The following is a 24,635-nucleotide window of genomic DNA, read 5'->3' on the forward strand; positions in this document are numbered from 1 at the left end:
TAGGGTGTTATTTGGGGGGGTAGTGGAGGAGAGGAGGGAGAGAGAACTGGGAGTGACATGTAAAATAATCTTGTTTCTAGTTTAAATAAGAAAATAGGAAAAAATAGAAAAAGCAAAAAGCAAACAAACAAAAAGCCCCTTTTCATCTCAAAGTAGACAGTAGAGCATACAGCACCCAAGGTGGGCAGACACTTGTGGAGAGAGCCCTTTTGTTCTCTGATCTATAAACAACTGGACTCAAGGCCCTACAAAGTTTGTTCTTAGCAAATTCATTTGTCTGGTTCTACTTATGGTCCTGTGGCCAACTGTAATTAGTTATAAGTGTCCCTAAACTTACAAAAACCATGACATTGACCAGTTTCTTTATATTCTTTGCACATGGCAGCTTGCTCTGTGCTCATGCTATAATAGAAATAAATCAGAATCTTGCTGTTAAAGTATGGTTTCCTATTTTTAGCAATATTGCCTATACAAATTTAAATATTGAACATTTTGCCTAAACATAAGTCATTACCAATTAATTAACTCATTATTGACTAATGGTTACCATAAATGTATTTGATGTACATGCACATATAAATATAAAATAGCATATTACACACTGAAATTCAGATTTTATTTTTAAAAATTAAGGCCTGGTAAGATGGCTTAGTGTCCTCCTGCAAAGCCATAAAATAGCCCGACAACATAAAATCCAGCCTAACCTCTCTCTGAAAGGTCTAGGTAACTGACTGTTTTGAAGATCAGTGTTGTTTTGATTATTTTTCTAGCATTCCCTCATGATTCCTGCCCACTCAGGATCATAAAACTTCTCCTAAGCTCTTTCTTTTGTCTGAGACAGGCTGTCCTTATTACCTATAGCTGGCCAAAGGAGTGTCATGTAAGACCCCTTGAATTTTCACTGAAAACATTAAACTTGAGAATATTGAACAAACACTGTTCCCCACTTCAGTCTAAAACGCTTCACAAAGAATCCTGATAAGACTTTCAAAAGCTGATCTCATTTACTTTTTTACCCTGAGGCTACAACGTCTAAACCAGGGAACATTTCAAAAAAATCTTTCGCCCACTGTACTTGGGTTAATTTATTCAGGTTTATAAATTTTGCTAGAGTACAGAAAGTAGCTGTTTAATGACCTGTGGTCTAGGCCTAGGTTCATGATTCTTGGAGAATATTGTAAGACACCATGAATTCAGCCTTCCCCATTTCATACTGATACTTTGGCTTTAACTGAGAGTGAGACCAAATAGGACCACTTGGTATAGTTTGGTCACACAGCGTCTTTGCATTATTGTATTGTTTTACAAATGAAGAGATATCTTACAAGCCTCACTAAATATATTAATTTATAAATACTAAAACAAAATTATATAGTATCACAGAAAATATTTTATATTAACTCCTGCCTCCATTAGATAGTGTTATGGTGAATTTTTGTCCCAGCTGATCCTGCTGCCCTTGAGTCTCAAATAAACACACAAGCCTTATATTAATTATAAAACTGGTGTCCAGTAGCTAGGGCTTCTTATTGTCCAGCTCTGTCTTAGTTATTAACCAATTTCTATTAATCTAAGCATTTCTACATGGTCTTATCTTACCAGAAAAGGGTCTATTCCTGTTACTCCTTTGGCATCCTATATGGCAATTGCCTCTGCTTGCGTTTCCCAGAATTGCCCTCATCTGATATTCCTGCCTATTTCTCTTCCTCAACTTGCCACAGTGTTTTATTTATCAACCAATAAGAGAAACATATACACAGAAGGACACCCCCCATTATCTCCTCTTTTCTGTCTAAATAAAAAGAATGGCTTTAACTTTAACATAGTAAAATTATATATAGCAAAACAGTTATCAAGGAAGAACTATAGTTGCAATATTTAATCCATTAACATTTAGCAAGTTTTAAAGAAAATATTCTATCATCTATCCTATCTTTGTGAGTCTAAAGTAACTTACCTTTTATCATAACTAAGGAAAACTATAATCATAACTATATGTCTTCAACTCCATCAAAGACCTCAGAAGGATAATATATTATCTCTAGAATTAATAGAGACATCTTGCTACCTGGAGAGTCACCAGAAGTTCTTCTGTAATGTTGGGGCATCCATCTAGAGCCCATATGCCAAAGTGTGTCTGGAAGACTTCTTGGAGAAGTAGGAAATTTCAAACTGTCCACTGGTATTAGCAATTTGTCAGTAATTTTTCTGTGCCCTGCAGAGTGTCTGCCAGACTCTTCCATGAAGCAAGAACCCTTCATGACTGTCCTGTTTCGGAAAATTGAGCAGTCACGTTCCTGTGGGTCCTGTATTTCCAGTTTGCACAGCATACAGTCAAACAGTCTAGGCAAGAACAGTTTCTTGCCCAAATGGCTACTCTTGCCATAATGAAAGCAACTCTATCTTGAGTTTCTTCAATGACCATCCTCCTTTCTGACTGAATTGCTGTTGCCAGGAGCAGTTGTGTCTCATTGTCATGAAAAACCTAAACCATGTTAAATGCCATGTTCTGTAGGTCTTTGAAAGGTTTGAAGAATATCTATCCATTTGAAATATGTCTCTATATATCTAAAAAATCTAACTAATGTAACTATAAGTTTTGACTATTACACATTACTGAAATCTGCAATTAATTATACATTACAATTTTAAAAGAGCTGTATAAACACAATACCTAAACAAGAGGAGAAATATACATATAACAAAATTGACCTTAAATTTATATCCATAAATCAAAATCCATACGAATGCAAAGAATTCATTTCTATATCATATTTCCCCCTTTTCCTTTAAATGATCATTAATCATTTATAACTAACCACATTTAAATGAAAACAAATATTTATAAACAATATTTGGGACTGTAGATATCCTCTCTAAACTGCTTCCTGCTGTTTGGGGGCATTGTCAGAACCATGGTGATCATGAGAAAACACAGAAATCTGTGCAAACCCTGGCTGTACTAGTCTGCAAGGCTGTATTGTCCCAGCTGCTTCTAGATGACAGACCCTGGGCCAGGGTTTCAGGGGTTCTTGCTTCATCAAACCATATCAGTCTGGAAGGAATCCATGGCTTTTTACTTTCTGTAGAAACAAGAAGAAAATCTGTTTCCAAAGCAGCATGTTCTTAGACTTAAATTTTGAAGTCAATGAATTTTTTAAAAAATATATATGTTGGATTAATCCAGCATCATTTATGATCATATGTCTTTTAGCAGCTAGACAGTTTAGACACCTTCAAATATGGCAGGTGTCCCATATATCTTTGAATACTATACAGTGTTAACCATGTATACTTAATCAAGTGACCACATTTAAGAATGTTCTTATTGTGTCATGATGTCTGATGTAATCTAACCCATCTACATTATTGAAGCACATCTACTTCTGTAATAAAACAGACCCTGAAGATTGTAACTAACATAGCTAAACAAAGCAACATGTCAAGTACCTGAGCATTGCCAACTCAGAAATCTGTACATTGGTCCTCTTCTCAGAACTAGCCAACATTCAGATACTCTTTCCACAGAGTGTCAGACACACCTTCACTGTTGATACAAATCACATTTGTGGCTTATAACCGGTTCTTCAGGAAGAGAGAAGATATTGACAGTTGAAGTGTACAGTATCTAAAAAATAGCCGTCAAATTTCTCCGACATTTAACTAATCAATTATCCATTCTGATCTGACAGCTTTTCCCAGCCATCCAGCTTTTATGTTAGGGTTAACTTCACAAAGAATACCAAATGTTCATAATGATATCAATCAAGACTTTTGCTATCATTTTTCTTTTGTCGACATGATTTCACTATGTAGTACAGACTTGTTTCAAACTGCCCATATAGCTTTGCAAGCTGGAAGCCTTTGCCTTCTCCATGTTGGGATCATAGGACTGTACCATGAGTTTTAAGTGTGGGAAATGTCCTGACTCTGGCTCTCATTGCCTGGTGCATATCATGAGAATGCAGACTTGGCATTTGGATGTGATAGTCTCCTGGGTTCCATGCAGAAGAATAAAATATCTATTTCATCAAAGTAAAATTAACTGTGTAAAGACCACCTAGCAAAAGTATAATTGTAAGGAATTTTCACTTTTTCTCAAGTAAAGGTATTTATTCTTTTATTTCTTCATGCATTCCACAAGCAAAGACAACAAAGTGAACACAAATCACAGGTGGTTATTATGGTAAGATAAAGATTCTCTACTGTCTGACAGATCACATGGAAATAAATAGCCAGTTTTTCACAACTCGCTGTTAAGATAGCATAAGAATATTTCTCTTTATAACTTGGTAAGATAATTTAAATATTTTACAGTGAAGAATTTGGCAGAAATAACTGAACTATTGCTTATTTCATTGATATAATTATAATTAGCCAATTTTGGCAGAAATTAACTTTTATTGTCTCTTTTCATTCTCAGTATTTGCAGATGTTATACACTCTAACAAGAAATAATTACTCACCTGCAAACTTTGTAATTTTTAATACTTATTCCTATCTTATAACACATTGTCTCTCATATTCTAGATCAACCATTATTTGTAGAGTGGTGAAATATTCATAGTTTGCACATTGATAAACTAAAACCAATGAATCACATGGCAGTGGGTTCACTCTTCTCTGTTGCCATTGTCTAAGGGCAGTTTCATGTCCTATAACTTATTAATCTTAATGTCTAGGCAAAATATTTAACTTCTATTTCCCAGAAGAAACTGAGGTAGGTAGTTTCTACTGACTTCTGTTTAAGTAGTTTGGAATGATGTTTGGTGTTGAGGTTTTCTTGGCAACAGACACTACACATGATGTAGCTAAAACAGATATGTTTGGTCTCTTTGGGGAATGGCAACAATGCTTCACATAAAGCAGAAAATATATAGGGGGAGATTTGAGAAAAGTGTTCTCATTGCCTTAGTTAGAATTCCTATTTCTCTGATGAATATCACAACCAAAATCAACTTGGAAAGGGAAGGGTTTCTTTCATGTTACAGCAATGTCAGGACAGGAAATCAAGGCAGTAGCTGATGCAAAGGCCATGAGGAACAATGCTTACTGGCTTGCTCCTTGTGGCTTGTTTAGTCTTTCTTCTTACAGCATCCTAAACCACTAGTCCAGGGGAGGTACCACACACAATGGACTGAGTCCTCCCTCATCAATCATCAATCAAGGAAATGTACTATTGGCTTATCCACAGGCCAATCTGCTGGGAACATTTTTTCAGCTTCAGGTTCCCTTTTCCAAAATGACTCTATCTTGTATCAAGTTGTCATAAAACTATCCAGATTACTCATAAAATTTAGCAAGAGTGGGTAGGCACTGTTGTTAGAATTTATTTACAATATCATGTGACTACATGATAACCAAATGATGGCAAGTAAAGAAGAAAAAGCATCTTCACTCATTAATATACATTTCCCATTGTCTGTGAATGGAAATATCTGTATGTATATATTCAGAAGTCACTGGTGGTCCACCAACATTTTAAAATTTAATATTAATTTTAGAAAATATCATACATGTGTGCAATGAATTTTGATGCCACTCACCCCAGCTACCGCCTTCCAATTTTCCCCATTGTTCACCCAAGTCTATCTCCTGATATTATTATTATTGCTATTATTATATTATCTCCTAGTTTGTTTTTATTTTGAAATGTTTAAATGAGTTTTTGTGTCTTAAGAAGATAAACATGGCCAAGATCAGCAGGTTAGGTTGGTGTAGATAAAAAAAATAATCAGAGATGTCAATCATGTGAGAAGAACCTTAGAATTTAGAAAGTGCAGAGAGGTAAGTTTAAACCACAAACATAAAATTTTCTAGTTGTGTGATCTTAGGCTAACACTTAATCCAAATGTCTTCAAACTGTGGGATGCAATATGTCATTTTTGTTAGATTTGATTAGCATTTTAGAGTGTGTAGTTGTATACTTTAACATGGAACTTTTAAACAGCACAGAGGCCTTTGTTTATATAAAAAATAGTACTGTCTCATAAAATTTTGCTTCATCTACTATCATGTCTAGATGGACCCTGCAATATGTATACATAGGTACATATACATAGGCATATTAGTTAATATTCTATTGCTGTGATAAAACACAATGATCGATGCAACGTATAAAAGGAGTTTATTTGGACTCAAGTGAGTCTGTCATGGGTGGGGGGAGGGGGCAATTGTGGCAGCAGACCACAGACATAATCAAAGAATGGGAAGCTGAGTGCTCACATCTCAGACCTCCAGCAGGAATCAGAGAAAACCAAGGTGCAAATGAGGGGAGCTTCTTCCCTAATGGAAAAACAAGGCCATGTTACTAGAAGGGAAAATTAAACTTTTGCCAGAATTGTAAAAGATATCCACCATACTATTTCATTAGGTTGCCTCCTTATTTTCTAACAGCAGCCAATTTGGCTTAAGCTTACTAAGTCCATAAGAAACAAGCAGTTTTAATCACTAGTAGAGTTAGTTTTGGCTAAAGTAATACGTATTTAGGAAGCATATTCTTTGAAAAGTGTTGCTGAAGTTTATTTCCAGCCTGGTCCCCTAGCTGAACGGCCCCAAATAAGCTCACAGAGACATATTAATTATAAACTGGTAGATGGCTAGGTCTTCTTACTGGCTAACTCTATCTTAATTATTAACCTATAATTACTAATCTATGTATTTCTACATAGCCTTATCTGACCAGAGAAGACTCCAGCATGTTATTCCTTTAGGGACATGGTGTCTTTCCCTGGCAGCTTCTCTCTGTCACCTCTCCCTAGCGTTCTTATGGTCTGGTAGCTCTGCCTATGCTTCCTGACTGACTACTGGACAGTCAGTATTTTATTCATCAACAAATCAGAGAAACACATATTCAGAAGGACATCCCCCATCAAAAAAGTCATTAGCTTCCCTCATGCAAACATATAGTGATACTGCTCTGTGATTCCTTAATGAGGTAATCAAGGAGGAAAACACTGCAGACATATTCTGGTTTAGATGAGACTGGAAGAGTCTGATGAGTGCATTCTTAGTGGAAAAGAAGAAGTGGATCCAGGATTAAAAGTTAGATGCATAAGGAAGCAACACAGGAGGAAGAAATATAGTACCAACTGAAACTATGTTTCTGAGAAACAATTCACCTTGGGCTGGCAAGATGGCTAAATATATAAAGGAGCCTGATGCCAAGCCTGAAGACCTGAGTTCTGTCCTTGGGACATACTGATAGAAGGAAAGAACCAGTTCCTAAATGCTTTGCTTTCAACTCCACATTTGTGCTATGGCACAAGAATGCCCACACTACACATGTACACATGAATTAAAAAAATAATAAAAAGGAAATAATGTATTTTATTTATCCTCACAAGTTCATATTTAGCATTATAGAATCTGTATCATCAACAATAAAGAATACATCAAATACAGATGTATTTCCTACAAAAACAGACTTATAGGCAGACTGTTATTGCTCTTTCTTTAACTTGTTTTGATTTGGAATTTATTGTTTTTAGACAGGGGCCCATGTAGCCCAACTGTCCAAGTAACGGAGGATAACATTGAACTCCTGATTGCTCCTTACATGCTGGGCTTGTAAGCATATGCTATCAAGCTGGCCCTTCTCATGGTAACATGTGACATTTTATTCCTTATATATTATTTTGCATAGCTTTTCATAATCATTTGAAATTTCTGGAAACGCATGGGCAGTAATTAAAGCGTTAGGAACTCTAATGATCTGACTTGTATCAACCCTGAGTTATGTGACATCCCATAATATGTTCTCTTCCTATGCATATTTCACAGCACTATGGATTTATTGTCCTCAAATATTATTTTTGTGGACTTTTATGATTCCTATTGTAGTGTTAAACACACTGAGGAATCTCCTCAAATGTCTTTGACTATGAAATATCTGCACAGTGCTTGCTAATTTTCTTAAATCGAATTGCTTCTTTGAGGTACAACTCTAGGCCAGAATGATCCCTAACCATGTCATAACTTTCCATAATGTTCTATGCTATTATGCAGACTTTAAAATCGAATTCTAATATCCTAAGTCATAAATGTAATAAAATGCAAATTACGCACATACAACATCATACATTTCAATAAAACGGACTAATGAGGTTTCCTAATATTTTTATTAATATGCCGATAAAGACCTCTGATTAAGTAACAAATGAACTATATCTCATATGAAATACCTTGCTTGTTAATTGAAGCTTTCACCATAATGGCAGTGTTAATGTGATCTCTAGTCCTGACCACTTCTGAGTAACAGGCCTGTGTTGCTTGCTACCCACAAGCCTCCTCTGGCTGGTCAGTGTCAGGGTGGAGAGAGGGGACATGAGTAGATTTTTATTTATTTTTTAAATTAATTCTATTTAAATTAAAACAATCTTATTTTACATACCAATCTCAGTTCTCTCGCCCTCTTGTCTTCCCATTCTCCCCAGCAACCTCCCCATCCCACTCACCATCCACTCCTCAGGGAGGGTAAGGTCTTCCACGAGGGATCATCAAAGTGTGTCACTTCATTTGGAGCAGGATCTAGGCCCTCCCCTATAAATCTAGGCTGAGAGAGTATCCTTCCATATGGAATGAGCTGCCAAAGCCCTTTGGTGCACTAGGGATAAAAACTGGTTGTCTGCCAGAGGCCCCATAGACTGCTCAAGCCCCACAACTTACACCCACGTTCAGGGGGGCTTGTTCAGTCTTATACTGGTCCCCCAGCTGTCAGACTGGGGTTGATGAGCTCCTTTTTGCTCAGGTCAACTCTTTCTGTGGGTTTCCCCAGCATGGTCTTGACTCCTTTGCTCATCACTCCTCCCTCTTTACAACTGGATACCTGGAGTTCAATGAACAGACTTTTAAATAATCAGAATCACATCTAAGAATCAGACTTAATGTTTTGTTTGTGTCTGTAGCTGAAAAATGAAAACAAATAGTTCTAAAGCCACTCCAAATGTCAAATTGCAAGTGTACAGCACTTCCTATATTTTAAGAAATCACCTGTACATTATCAACTTCCAATTTAGTGATTTCTTTAAAGGTGACTTTAGGTAATAGTTTCCAAGTTTCCACATGAAGGAACTAAAGTAATGATTCCATTACACCTGAATGGCCCTTGGCAAGACAACCTCTTCAGATAATATTGTCCTGTGTAGAACTTTTGTGAATGCTTTTTTATTGCCAATCAAGGACTCAATGTATACACCTCATTCCAGGACAAACTAGCAGAAACCAGAAAAGAACTAAGTCATCATAACAAATAAATAGCAACCACAGGGGGGAGGGAATGAAGCCATACACCACTGCATGGAGAAACTTGAGTTGTAGAAAGAAGTATTTTTCTTGAAGAGGACAATTTCTCCAGGTTTCTTACATCCTGTCTTGGTTTCTATTGCTGTCATAGCCAATAACCACACACTTGATGGTTTCAAAATGTAATATTTTCTCTCATAGGTCTAGACTAGAGATCTGAGATCAAAGTTTCATTGGGGATAGTTTCTTTGTTTTTAATTAACTTTTTTTCATTTATTTTACATCCCCACCACAGTTTCTCCTCCCTTCCCTCTTTCTATTTTCTTCCCACCACCTCTGTACTCCCCCCATCCACTCCTCCTCCACCTATGTTCAGAAAGAGGCAGGCCACACATGTGAGTGAACAAAGCTTGGCACATCAAGTTAAGGTAGGACCAAGTCCCCCCACCCCCGGATCAAGGCTGTGCAACGCAACCAGTATGGGAAATAGATTCCCAAAAGTTTAGGGCTGGCCCTGATCCCACTATTAGGAGCCCCATAAACAGACCAAGCTACACAACTGTCACATACATGCAGAGGGATTAGGTTGGTCCTATGCAGGCTCCCCAACTGTTGGTCCAGGTTATGTGAGCTCACTTGAGCTCAGATCAGCTGTCTCTGTGGTTCCTCTGTTCATGACCTTGAGCCTCCTGACACATGAAATGCATCCTCCTTCTCTTCAGCATGACTCCAAGCCCAGGGCTTGACTGTGGGTCTCTACATCTGCTTCTATAAGTTATTGGATGAAAGCTCTCTGTTAACAATTAGGGTAGTCACCAATCTGATTATAGGAGATGACCAGTTCAGGCATCCTATCCACTATTGCTAGGAGTCTTATCTGAGGTCATCCATAGCAGCTTTATTAATAATAGGCAGAACCTGGAAACAACTTCAATGTCCCTCAAACTAAGAGTGAATAAAGAAAATATGGTACATTTACACAATGGAGTATTTACTCAGCTAAGAAGAAAGAAAGAAAGAAAGAAAGAAAGAAAGAAAGAAAGAAAGAAAGAAAGAAAGAGTGACATCAAGAAAATTTCAGGAAAATGGATGGAACTGGAGGGGGCATTTTCAGGATAAGGGAGAAATCTGGTTGCCAGGGAAACTCCCAGGAGAAAGTTTCTTCTAAGGCACCCTCCTCTTAGCTCATGGATGGTCACTATCTCACTAAATCCTTTCCTGACTGTCTCTTTCTCCTTTTTTGTTTATTTGTTTTTTTCTCTGTGCCCATGAATCAGTTCTAATAAGGGCAACAGGTGTATGGGATGAGTGCCACCTCACTGACTTAATTTAACCTTAAATGCCTCTATTTGAAGACCCTATATTCAAATCAAGTCACCTCCATAGCTATTGAGTTTTGAGAGTTTAATATGTGAATCTGGGGAAGAGTGGACAGACACACTTTAGTCCTAACAGCTCCCTGTTGGTATCTAACATGAATCTGGGGAAGAGTGGGCAGACACATGTTAGTCCTTATAGCTCCCTGTTAGTGACTCACTGATCTACACAACTTGATGACTTTAAATTCTATGTTCACACTGGGAAGGTTTCTGGCTCACGCCACTTGTGTTGTTGAAGTGGAACTAGCACGTCAGATGATAGACACCACCATTTGACCCTATCTTGGGACTGTAGGGCAGGGGACATGCTCCTTTCACATATCTAACCATCTTGTGAATGAGTAGAAAATATGCTCCTGGAAAATCTGAAACAAATTCTTTTGTGCCGAATTTTGTAGTCATGTGGGGTTGGTAAGTCACTTATCCAAGTGTTCATGTCAGCCTGGCTCACTAGAACCAAGACCGATTATGGAATTTTGTCATAGTATAAGATGCAAACCAGTGGCTCTGCACACAGTGCCTTCCACATAAAATCATTAATGTCTCCAACCTCTCCCTCTTCTCCTTGGGCTCAAATTAGAAATATATTTACTTTCTTAAACAGTTCTGCCTTGCTCTTGTTTATGCCTTACTAAAATTCATGTCTTCTGGGGGCAGAAAAACCTGAACTTCAAAATCTTTCTCTTTCATTTCACCCAAAGTAGCAATTTCTATCAGTTGTTTCTAAGCTTATCAGAATCTATGTTCACCCAGAGAAAAAGAAGATGTTTCACTGTGTCTTGTTTGTTTAATTTAAAAGATGTATAAGAGGAAGATCAGGGCTTATGCCATACAGAAAAAAATTCAGCAAAGCAGGCAAATAAGCCCCAAAACTAATAAAGTTACCCTGGACTTCAGCAGAGCAAGTCTGCAAATGGGTGGCTGAGTCTCTGAACTTGCTAAAGATTACATAACACATCAGGTCAGCTCACAAAGCACCAATAAATCAATCTTAACTAAACATAAGATGAGAGGTGGTGAAGCCAAAGGAGAAAAAGAGGACGCTGAAATATGCACACGAAATTTCCACATTAAAAACCCATCCCTCTTCCCCAGCCCTGGTGCGATTTGAAAGGAAACAGGCAGATCTATAATCTTTGCAAAAATATTTATGGAACAGTATAGTATACAAGTTCACCCAAATGTTCTCCTTTCTAGTTCTTTTAAAAAATCAGCATTCATTGCTCCAGAGAAGATATTTAATCACAGCTCACTCAAGCACATTCTAAACACACACACACATACATACATACATACATACATACATACATACATACATACACACACACACACACACACACACACACACACACACACACACACACACTACCCACAGAGAGAGAGAGAGGACAAACAAACAAACAAACAAAAAAACAAAATCATAAATGGGGACCATAAATGCTTCTACCCACTGCTTCACCATCTCACACCAGATGTCCTTGCTTAATCTTTTTATTCTAAGCTGTACAGAGACTACATAGTTGGCATATACAGCCTTAGAATCAGGGCTACCTTGGTCAGCAAACACAAAGTAAAAACCTCAGGATATAACTGTAGGAGACAAAGTAAAGTGTCAAATCGAAAACATGGGTCTTAAATTCCAGCAATCAAAAACCTCTGTCAACTCTATCTTTTAAGTAGCAAACATGTGTGGATTTTGTATGAAGTCTATAAAATGAATGTATAAAGGAATCACTGTCACTGTAAGAATTGGATTACCAAGGAAAAACATGTGAAAAGTTGAATTCATTTATTGTCTCATTTATTCCAACATGCGTTAAGAATATTTAATGCCAGGCAGAGACAGGTGAGCAGGCTTCTGTGTCTGGTGTGAGGGAATGGACGTGAAGCTCCTGCTGCTGCTAGGATCGATAGACGTACCTGATGTGATCAGACAAATAAAAGAAGACTGCTAGAGGGCAAGTAGGTGGCCACAAGCAAACTATTATAAAACGTCACTTATTTCTAGTCATAAAAAATCATAGAAGATAGATTTTTGTCAGAGGATAAATACAAAGTTAATTTCCCTTGGACTTTCTCTGTTAGTGTGCATACTTCTGTACCTGTGCAGGAGACATCTCTGGTTAAGCTGAAATAAAGGAACATGGATGTATGTTGGTTGCTTCTTAGATGGCTTTGATTCTTTTCCTAACTCTGATGTTCTAATTCCTTGTGCAGCCCCCTCCCCCCTGGATGGTGGGTGGAGCCTGTGATGCTTTTAACCTAAGGAGTAGAACAAAAGTGATGAGATACCATGCCCATGATTACAGTGTGTGTGAGAGAGATTATAACTTGTCTTGCTGTAAAACTGTATCTAGGTCTAGCTTCAATAAAAACAGGCTACCTGTTGCAACCTGCTCTGTTGAAAGGTTTGCATGACACAGAAGGAAATGTATCCTCTGCTCAGTAGCCTGTGGGAAACTGAGGCTGAGAGCCCACTTGCCTGCCACAGAGAAGGGAACCTGATGGACAATGAACACATTGGAGCAGACTCTTCTTCAATTGAAATGCAAGATTAAAGAGCACCACAGCCAGCACTTTTGCTTTGTATTGTGTGTGTATGCATACACACATGTGTATGAGCAGGTGTGTGGGTGGATGCAAGTGCATGTATGTACATGTATGGGGGGCATTCAGAGGCCAATCTCTGAAGTTATTCATCAGGAGTTGTGCACCTTGTGTTTTAAGACTGGGTCTCTCCCTGGAACCTGAGGCTTGCTTATTCTAATAGGCTTGTTGGCCAGCAAGCTCCAGGAATCCTCCTGTCTCTCCCTTTTCAGCACCAGAATTACACAAACACACCACAACACCCAGCTTTTTACATTGGTGCTGAGACCCTATCTTAGGTCTTCATGCTTGCACAGTGAGCCCTTCAATAACTATACCATCTCTCCAACCCTACAACCATCAGCAGGCAGACAGGAACCTTGTAATAACCAGAAAAAGAAGACCCAACTATGTTACATACAAATTCCTGATCCATCAGAAACTGATATAATAAATAGAAGCTGTCATAGTAGCTAAATCATGATAGCTATATAACATGAGACAACAAGAAACATATATAGAATAAAATCAGAGAGGGACCTTAGATTTTCTACAGCATGGATTGTTATTGAAGTCACTGCAAACTGAGTTAGCATCAGGTGTTAAACAGTACAGCCTTTGTCAGGTAAATGTTTGCACCATAAGGAGAGTTAACCAGGCCCCAACTGCTTAATATGGGTTAAGGTGTTGCTTAAATCTTCAGAGCAAAGACACTGTGGTTTGACAATACAGGCGTGAGCACCTTCTATCCCCCTCACCCCTAGGCATTGGCAGATGGTCAACCTCATCTCCTGACTCCTTAAAACTCCTTTAACATACACCAACAGCCCTGGATACAGAATTCAGCTTTTCTCCAGAGACACGGAGGTATATGAGAGATTCTCACCGCTGAAGCTGTGTTGCAATTATGCGAATCATTCTGGTTCTTAACCTTCTTGTTTTTGAGAGATATGAAACAGGTGGTTAAAACAGAGGTGAGATTGTGAACAGGCAGCTTCCAAAGCTGATATGCAAAGAACAAGTGTAATTATTAATTTTGTGTCATTATGGCTGGACTAAGTGATACTCATGTAGCTGTAGCTGCTTTAATGGGCTGTTGAGAGGAGATTGGCATTTTAATTTCTAGACTTGAATAAGTGTGCATGTATGTGATGCACTCTCATGTGTGAGTACATGGTTAAAGGATAGAGGAAAATATAAATTAGCTTCCTGTTTGCCCTGGAGATGCATCTTCCTGTCTTTAGGTATCAGAATTTTTATTTATCAGCTTTGTGATTTAGACATTGACTGTCCTCTTCAGCTCCCATGGGGATCCTGTGTTGGAACAAGCACTAGAACTGCTATCCTGTCTTTTCTAGTGCCATTGGCTTTCCTGGGTCTCCAGCTTGTACAAGACACAATCACTTAAGATCTCTCTCTTCCCTTTCCTCCTGTCCTCAGCCCTTCTCCCTTCCTCTGTCTCTTTTCTCCCCACACTATCATTGGTATTATCCTCTATATGTTTCCTTATAAGAAGACCTTGACTAGTACAACACAAGTGTAAATATTCTTCACTTTGTGGTTCACGTGTCTGTGTTCTAACTATTTATCTCCATTTTCATGGTGGACGACAGCCATGGAGACTAAAAGAACAATTAAATATTGCTTCAGTAAACTAAATCATTATACTTCTAGATCTGAATTTCACACAATATTCATACACAAAGAAATCTTGTTGGAAGAAGATTAGCATACACAGGATAGGGGCGAGGTAGGTTAAATTTATTGGGGGGAAATCACTTACATGAGAAACAGATAACCCAGGGTCAGCGATCCAAGCATCCAGTCTCAGCTGCTCTGCAAGATCTGATCAGAACCCCAAGAGAGTGCGTGTCCCTCTCCCCAGACCTATATCCCATGTGCCCTGTATGCACCTCTGGCCACACCCAAATGGGGGTGGTCAGCACCACAGACACTCAGTAAGATCTCTCCCTACAAAATCTCTTTAATAAATATACATAAAGGATGAACACTACATCATGAATATAACTTAGTTGGTAGAGTGCTTGCCTAGCATGTAGGAGGCCCCAGGTTTTGTATTCAACATTGCATAAAGTGGGCTTGGTAGCACACACTATAAACCGTAATCCCAGCACTCTCAGGAGGTAGAAGTAGGATTATCTGAAGTTCAAGGCCTTCTTCAGTTGCATAACAATTTCAAGGCTGCCTGCAACACAGCAGACTGTCAAGCCAAAACAGAACCTGAACCAAAATAAGAACATAACCAAACATAGAAACTTCCTTTGTTCTAGAGCCATACCCAGAAGGTGGCTGAATGTAGTCATCTGGCCACAGAGTGCAAATATCTGGTCAAAACAATTAATAGAGCAATCCCAGTGATTTTTATTGTTAGTAGTATTTTTCAAAATTCAATTAATTTGATTTGCTTTTATTAAAAGTTATCAGGGAAGGAACAAAATGTCCCCAGAGATTTCAGGAGGCAGTTAGGAAGCAGGGAAGGGAGGATACAGGAAGGAGGTGTCATTCAGTAGCCAACAAACACAAATGAGGCATGGCCAATATTTTTAAAGGATATGCATATTACTTTGTCATTATTAATGATGAGGAGACACATTAGACCTTATATAAAACTATAAAACTTACATCGTTGTGGCCATCTGATTTTGTCATGCTCTTGCTGTTTTTTTCTTTCTTTTTTTTCCTTTTTAGTTTTATATACTTGTTTCCAAATGTAAATGCTCTGGTTACCTGGAGAATTGAAACAGAAATTGAAAATGAAGTGGTGGGTACATGGTGGCGTTATGTAAAATAGCTGGACACTTTTGTCCCAGATCTTGGGCATATGGCCATATCTTCCCTCCCCAGTATGTTACATCAGCTACAATCAGGCAGAGCAGGAAACAACTACAGCACCTGCACAGCTTTGGACAAGATGTGACACTCAGATATTTGAAGGGTAACAATTGTGGAAACTGGAAATGTGCTCTGATAATGTGTGAAAGACCTGCCCTACTTGGAAGAAAAAAAAATCATCACCGGCTCCTAAAGAGACAATTTTGTTTTCAGTCTGTATTTCCTTGGTTCTCTCTGAGTTCTTAATCAGTTCTTTAGCTCTAGGCTCACTCTTACATAAGAAGAAATCGAAGGGCAGAAGAACGAACGAGGCAGCTCTTAAGCTGCTTCTTGAATAAAGGATCTGCCCTGTCCCCAACTCCTTCAGTTTCAATAATGGAGCTGTTTCTCTTTCTCAATTAGAGTAAATCAGCGTCAGGGCTGTCTTCAGTCTTTCATCATGCCTAAGGCTCAAGCTGTGCTTCCTGAGTGTTCCTTAATAGGTGCACTCTCCTTTTGCAAAGAAGCATCTGCATTGTCTTTAACTCTGGCCACCCATCCAAGAAGGGGTGCACCTAGAGCAAAGGATTTTAAACAGCTTTCAGGAACACTGAAGTGACAGCATCTCACATTTCACAAGTACTCACACTCTTCTTTAAGCAGTTATAATTAAGTGAAGCAATGATGTGTTTTGTGTGTGTGTGTGTGTGTGTGTGTGTGTGTGTGTGTGTGTGTGTGTGTGTGTGCTCTGCCTCCTTTGTATAGGAATGTCAAGGATACAAACTTACTGATCCATCTTCTAGCCCAATGAAGGTATATTTTAAAGAAAATGAAAATCATGAATAACTACTATAGAGTAGTTGCAGCAGTGGGAAATGTCCCTATCAGTGGTTCACACTTATTCATATTTTCTGTAGAGCCTCCTTCAATCATCATCTCCTGAAACAGGAATGGCTCTCACTGGGAATGGGGTCATTCTGAGAAACCAGAATGTCTTTTCTCAGGTCTGTTTCAAATTTCTCCCAATGAATGTTTTCACAACAAATGCATAGTAGACATCAGCAATAGAAAGTTCAACTTGAATGAAAGAGCCCTCATATTTTCTTCCAAAAGACCTAAACATGATATACTCTTGACAGAAATTATTTTTGTCTACAGCTACAAGATAAAGGCCTGGATTAGAAGCAGTATACTAAGATATGGTTACAAAATTTTAAATAGATCTAGAAGGGATTTAAGTGATTTAAGGGGGGGGATCACTCATTCTGGAAATGAAAATCTACAGTGTTGTGGTGATTGGCTCTAGAACATTCAGCTACTTATAGATGTGTTTATTGGATTGAGGAATTTTTCTATAGATTGCATAAGAAGATCAATCAAATTCCCATTAAGCTACATGAATTTTTGTTTTGTTTTATACAAGAAGCACAGACTCCCAGGTTAAGAATAACAAAATAATTGCTACTGCTTCCGTTTTCCACTGAGCCATGAAAAAGAAGAAAAAGCTATGTGGACAAGAATGGCCCTGAGCTCTTCTTGTTCCTCTGTTATAAAGAAGACATGCAGTTTGGTAGTGAGGAAAGAGGGAAGGATTTTTCTGGAACCTCATGGATTCCTAGAAACTGGATATGGACTTACCATGTTAATAGAGGGTTAGAATTCAACAGATCAGGTGTGACTTCACTGGCAAGAAACATGCATGGGCCTTGTCCTTTTTCTCAGGTAGTTTCAGGAAGGGTGTGAAGGATTTTGGTGTTGGATAGTTGTCTTCCAGCCTCCTGTGGAGAGAGGTAGGGCATTTAATCTGGATTGCTTGAATCCAAGTGAACTACACGTATTTCATAAAAAGGTGCTCAAAGATATGACATTTCATATTAAGCACAGCATTTCTCCCAAGAAATGTATTTTATTATATTACAAGTAACCTTTCTTACACTTACATTTTTCAGGTTGGGATTAATTTGAAGGAACAAAGGAGGACATTGCACTAACAGGGCGACAGATGAAAGAAATTTCAGAATCCAGAAATCCAAAACTTCATGTTGTTGAAGGTGGGGCATATCCTTAACTACCTGTAGCTACTAATTAAGTGACCTCACAAGATTTAAGCTCAACCTAGTTATGTGTGTTAAAGTTGATCATAGCAACTGACCTTTTTCCTTCTCAGTCTTATTCCACAGAACAAGAAAATCAAAACAATATGGAGGGCTATGGATGCTAAGGGTGAAAAATTATGTGAAATAATAGTTGAGAATAATAGTAACTCATAAATAGGAAAACATACCATTGATACAGATAGGCACCAGCAATAGATTTGGTTCTGAGTTTTTTTGGTAACGCTTACATAATTGGCATATAGTGGCTGCAAGTGGGTGTACAGCCCTGAAAGGTGTGTATGTATATTCATGGGAAAATGTGTTTGGAAATACGTGAGTATGAGAATGTAAGTATGTTGGAATGATAGCATATGTGTGCATGAGTGAGTAAATAAATAGTTGTGTGAGTTTGCAAATTCCTATGTATGAATATTGTCATAGTTACCATTCTATTTCTGTGAAGAAACACCATGACCAAGGCAGCATATAAAAGAAAGCATTTAATTCGGTGCTCTCTGTTCTAGAAAATAATAGAGTCCATGGCCGTCATAGCAAGTAGCATGACAGCAGACAGGTAGAGTTGGTGCTGGAGTAGTAGCTGAGGGTTTACATCTGGTCCACAAACACCAAGCTGAACAAGAGAGCCAACTGGGTATGGCATGGGCTTTCATACCTCCACTAACTAGGCCACATTCCTAATCCTTCCCAAAAATTTCCATCAACTGGGAACTGATAATTCAAATATATGAGCCTATGGGGTGCATATTCATTCAAACCACCACACATACATTTGTATATATCCTAAAGAAATACAATGTCTCCTACAGTTAATAATCAAACTAGTTATCTTTGATTGGTTCAGAAATTATGAAAGTCCAATAGTTTCATTCAGGCAAATCTTGAAGAGGAAAAACAACAACAACACAAATCTCACACTACAACAAATCTTAAAATTTAGATTTCAAATAACTCAAGTTTAAAAACTTGTATCATTGAAAAATCTTGATTGTATCACTGAGATAAGGATTTTTTAAAGATTAAAATGAGCTTCATTTCTCTCAGCATATCCTCAGCAGGATGGTGACTGTAAGATAATACCTGAGATGGCAAAATGGCTCAGCAGACAAAGGCAGTTGCTATTGAAACTGAGGACCTGAGTTACACCCTGAGAACTACATTGTGGAAGCAAAGAACTGATTCCTCCAGGTTGTCATCTGACACCCACACTTGTGTTATGGCAGACCCCATTTCCCCTGAATGCCCTGCATGCATATACACACATGATAATATTTCTAACAAAATACATAACAGAATTTTATAAGCAGTGAAGGATCTCTATGCAGGCCATAGACTTCCTTACAGATCATACTGTGAGAATCAGCTCCTCCTTGACCTTCTGTTAATGTAACAGCTTAAGGACTTCATGAGTCAGGACCCCTATTTATTTTAGCTCAGATACAATTTCATTGTGTCAGAAAACACAAGCATTGACATCTACAATATCTTTCTGTTGAAAAACATCTATGATTCCATATTGTTGCAGCTTTGCAAGTCATCACCAGTAAGCCTTTTCACTTGACATTTGGGTGTTTTGTTTCCTGTCTTACTAAGAAGTTAAATGGTGAATAGAATATCGGTGTTATCTGTAATTTTCATCATTTAGGGGAAAACATCAGATAGTCATGGCCAGCCACTGTCATGGGAAATCGCCATGCACTTTCATTAGTCTAGAATCAATGCCTAAAATAACTTAAGTTTCATTCCCTTGTTGACTCTGCAGTTAACAATTACATTGTGCTCTTCCAAACCAAGGGATAGGTTATATAATTTATCAAATTCATCCTGATAATATATAATTTGAATGCAGCATTTAATCAAGGCTCATAACACCTGAGAGTCTGTTAAATCCATTTTCTTCCCCTATGATCTGTAACGGATACTGCCAGCAAGGAGCTGGATGCAAAGAGACTTAAAGAGGTCTAACATTGTGAGGGAGCTAGCAAGTGTGAGAGGGTTGGAGGAACAGCATTTAGCTCTGATACACAGAGGGTTTCCAAGCAGCTTAAGGAAGCAGAAGTCATGAGTAACTTCAAAAAGGACAGTTTCTCCCAGGTCGGGTAAGGAAGCAGCAGAACAGAAGTAGGAAGTGCACCATCCCTGGTGGAAGTTCAGCAGATATTTCCATTTCTGCTTCAGGTGCTTTGGTTTTTCCTCAGTTTCTTTATTTCACTCTTTAGTCAGGTAGAACTGGTAGCTAGTTAGTAAGCCGTGATATAAAAAGACTCACTTGAAAAGCCTTTTTAAAGAACAAGATGGAGGTAGCTGGAACTTACGGTCAATTAAGCATTGGCAATGAATTTAAAACTTGGAATAGTTTGCTTTCATCTAGATGAGAAAGTAAGCAAGGTTACCTAGATACACCTCATCCTCACTGCAGCAGGCATCCCGTGTCCTAACTGGTAGTGTCATCGACACACAGAACCACGGCAATAAATGTTCTTGAATTCTCCAGGACAAGGTGGTGAAAACATTTGCTGCATTGTGCACCTTTCTCCTCCAGATCTCTCTGGGAATATTTATCTTTTATGAGTTACAAAAAAGAGTCTTGGCCTTAGAGGAAAGACAGGTGAACAAATTAACCCCTAAGGGATTGTGCTGGCTGCTTCTGGTCATGCTGTCTAGTTTGACGTCTTTTTTCTTCTCCCCTCATATCCTCCTGTATGGAATGAAATCGGATGAGGAAAACCATCATTAGTACAACATTTATGGAGAAACCCAAAGGTCAGCACTGTTCTTCCCTTTCTTCTGATTACTAGATTAAAATAAATAAAGATTGGGAAGCGTCATCATGTTGTGTTTGGGACTGACTGCACGTTGAGATGGTCTTCATATTTCCTGGCATTGCTTCTATTGACTTTATGTCTGGCTTGAGTGTTAATCATATATTTCAAATTAAATTTGGAAGAGTTGAAGATTTATGACAGTGTGGGATTTTTCATGCTGAGGAGATCAGATAACTCTTACACACTACTGCATGGTGATAAAGTAGGGATGACTAGACACATACATTCACTACTCTGCAGGCTTCTGAATGCAGGACACAGAAAGGACAAAAATATGATGAAATGTGTTAAAAAGGAAGTCTTTTGAGTTGAACTCAGTATCTAATGGAAATTCAGAAAAATGAGACTTCTACTGAGGGCTGGGGAGGTTGTTGTTCTTTTGCTTCAAATGGTAGGATAAAGCTGGAAGTGGGGGTCCTGCAGGGGGGGGCATGGCCAGGAGCGTGACCGAGACAGGGGACAAACATGCCAGGCAGACAGAGCTTGAGTGTGCAGTTTTATTAGAAAGGGGAGGGAGGGGGAAGGAAAGAGAAAAGAGGTAAAGAGACACAGAGACACAGAGAGAGGACAGAAGAGAAGAGGGGGAGAGGAGCAGAAAGAGAGGAGAGCAAGAAAGAGAACATAAGTGGTCAGGGGTCTGTTTTTAAAGGGGTCCTTTGAACCTGCTTGCAGACTGTACTAATGGAGCCCTGGGCTGACCAGAGTACTGCCTGAGTGCATTCTGCCAGGTGACAGGGGCAGGCAGCCTAATGCCTGAATCATTACAGAGGAAGCACAAATGGTGAAATGTTTGCCATGTAAGCCCAAGGAGCAGAGTTTGATCTTCCAGAATACTTGTGAACAAGTTAGAGATATTCTCAAAATCCTAACACTCAGAAGGTGAAGACATGTTGATCCTGGGAGTATGCTGATCAGCCATCACAGACCAGTCTGGCCAAGTCAGCCTGCCTCAACAATCCAGTGACTGGGGCTGAAGAGACAGCTCAGAGTTTAAAAGCTCTTGCTGCTCTTGCAGAGGGAGCAGGTTTGGTTACCAGAACCCTCATGATGGCTCAGAACAATCTGTAATTCCAGTTCCAATCTGAAATTCCAGTTCCAGTGTATCCAATGCTCTCTCTTGATTTCTGCATGTATCGGGCACAAACATAGTATAAATACATACAAACAAAAACACCCATTCACATAAGATAGAAATAAAATTGAAAATATATTTAAAAATCATAGTATATGGGGTCTTACAAAAAATACCTAATAACACCTGAGGTTTTTGAGGTTGTTCATGGTGGTGAGGCAGGAACAGAGAGAGAGAGAGAGAGAGAGAGAGAGAGAGAGAGAGAGAGAGAGAGAGAGAGAGAGATATTAACAATATAACACATTTAATACACACACACTCTTAGTGAGTGACATATAGTGTTTGTGGGTATGAAGGGAAATGGAAGAAAGAAGATAGCTGATGTCAGATGGTTCATCGAGGACGAGGACCCAGAGTGATGAAAACTGATACAATGTGGAGAACAACAAATCAGAATGTGCTATGGCAGGTACTCTGATATAGGATCCTATAGAAAACAGTTGCTCTATGAGCAACTTTTGGTTGTTGCCGGTGCTGTGCTATGAAAGCGTAAAGATAGTTGAAGCCTGTGAGGCCAAGGTAGCTGAGAGGTAAAGTACTCAAGGCATTAACTCCATCAGAGTCTGAATGTATCGCAGCAAATTAGCAAGGTGCATGAATCTTCTACAGCAGACCATGCCTTCATTGTCTGCTACCCCCAGATATCACCCAGTTCAAGACTTCTCTCTGCAGGGTGTTTTTTGTTTGTTTGTTTGTTTGTTTTTTTTGTTTTGTTTAATGCAAAGTTCTTCAGTGTTTTCACTCAGAGATCACAAGTGTGTTTTTTGTTTGTTTGTTTGTTTCTGTGATAAACACTATGACTAAAAGCAACTTGGGGAGGAAAGGGTTTTGATTTTCAGTTTACAGGTTACAGTCCACCATTAAAGTAAGCACAATAGGAGATCAGGGCAGGAACAAAGACCAACAATACTGTGGAAGAACTCTGCTTCCTGGCTTCTTCCTGGGCTACCATTCAGCTACTTTCCTGATATAGTTCAGGCCTATCTACCTAGGGATGGTACCCACCCCACTTTGATCTGGGTCCTCTTTTATCCATTACTGATCAAGAAAATGCCCCACACATCTGATTCAATATGATAGAATCAATGTTTTTAATTTGTGAAACCTCTTTCTTGGTGAGTCAAGTAGACAACCAAGACTGATACCATGGAGGGTTGCTAGTTTTCTGCAAAGGTAATTAACCTTCTTCAGACTCAAAATTTCCACATGTGAAATACAGCGAATTTTATAAAATATCTTCTTGTCCTTTATTGGCCCATTACAGATATGAGAAACTTAAATCAATACTGCATAAAAGATACTACAGAACAGCTAGCTGTAATTATTACATATGCCCACTCTTCCCTACCATACAATATAAATTAAGGACTCATAGTCTCTGAGACTGAATTTCAATAGATTGTCTGTGTGTAATATAATATCACAGGGCTGCTTACTCTTAGATTAACACTAGTAGTAAAAATAACATTAAAGGTGGTGCTCAGTGTTGTAATAGTGGCATGGTCACTATGGGGTAACTAACCACACTGATAGGATGAGATTCCTGCTCTACTGAGGGGAATGCCCTGCATCGTAGTGTAATTCTGAGCAAAAGTCCAGGGCTGCTGAAGTTATAGGCACTGGTGTAGAACCCCCTATTGTTAAAAGTTCACGTGGCTAAATCGCCTTGAAATAATTATGTTTATGTACATAGATCAGGCTTGTAACAAAACTTAGTTAAAGAAGCTTCTTCTTGCACTGACAGCAACCAAAGCCAAATCTTACCTGGTCCAAGTGTAAGGGATATGAGACCATGATTGCTCAGCTGTAGAGGGGACATATTTATCACCACCACTCACTACCAACAAGGTTGAGGAACTAGGTGTAGATGGGACATATTTATCACCTCCACTCCTTACCAACACGGTTGGGGTACTATCAAAAGAAGAGAATGCAGAATTAAGAGCTGGAAGTTAAGGAGGAGTGTCATGAGATGTCTTCAGGACATGACATAGCTGTTATACACATGAATTCTCAGCAGTTGTGGCTACCTGAACAAGATTTATACATGGCCAAGCCAACTGAAATTCTGACTTGGCAGGAAAGGTTCACTCCAGGCCTCATTCATTAATGAGAACTTACTGGCAGTTGATAGCAGTAGGTTAAGGAAAATCTTTATTCTGTGTGAACATGGCCATTGGACGTTGCCCAGGCCACAGTGAATTCCTCTAAAACCACGCATGTATGGGAACCACTAATCAAACAGAGTGAGTTACCCATAAGAAGAAGGAGAAAAGAGGAGGATGAGGAAGAGGAGAAGGCAGAAAAGCACGAGATTGGAAATGTTGGAGTATTTAGATGCCAGCTAGAAGATGGAAATAGGGATTGTACATGCTCATGTTTCATTCCATACATGCTTGAAAGTCTCAGAGAATAAAAACATTACAAATAAAAATTTAGGTTCACTGCCAGTGGAAGCAGTATTTATTCCTAGTACATGAACTGGCTTTTTGTAGCCCATTACCTATGGAGGGATACTCTCTCA

The sequence above is a fragment of the Cricetulus griseus genome, chromosome 7 (genome assembly GCF_003668045.3).
Source record: "Cricetulus griseus strain 17A/GY chromosome 7, alternate assembly CriGri-PICRH-1.0, whole genome shotgun sequence".
In the NCBI taxonomy this organism is placed as follows: Eukaryota; Metazoa; Chordata; class Mammalia; order Rodentia; family Cricetidae; genus Cricetulus; species Cricetulus griseus.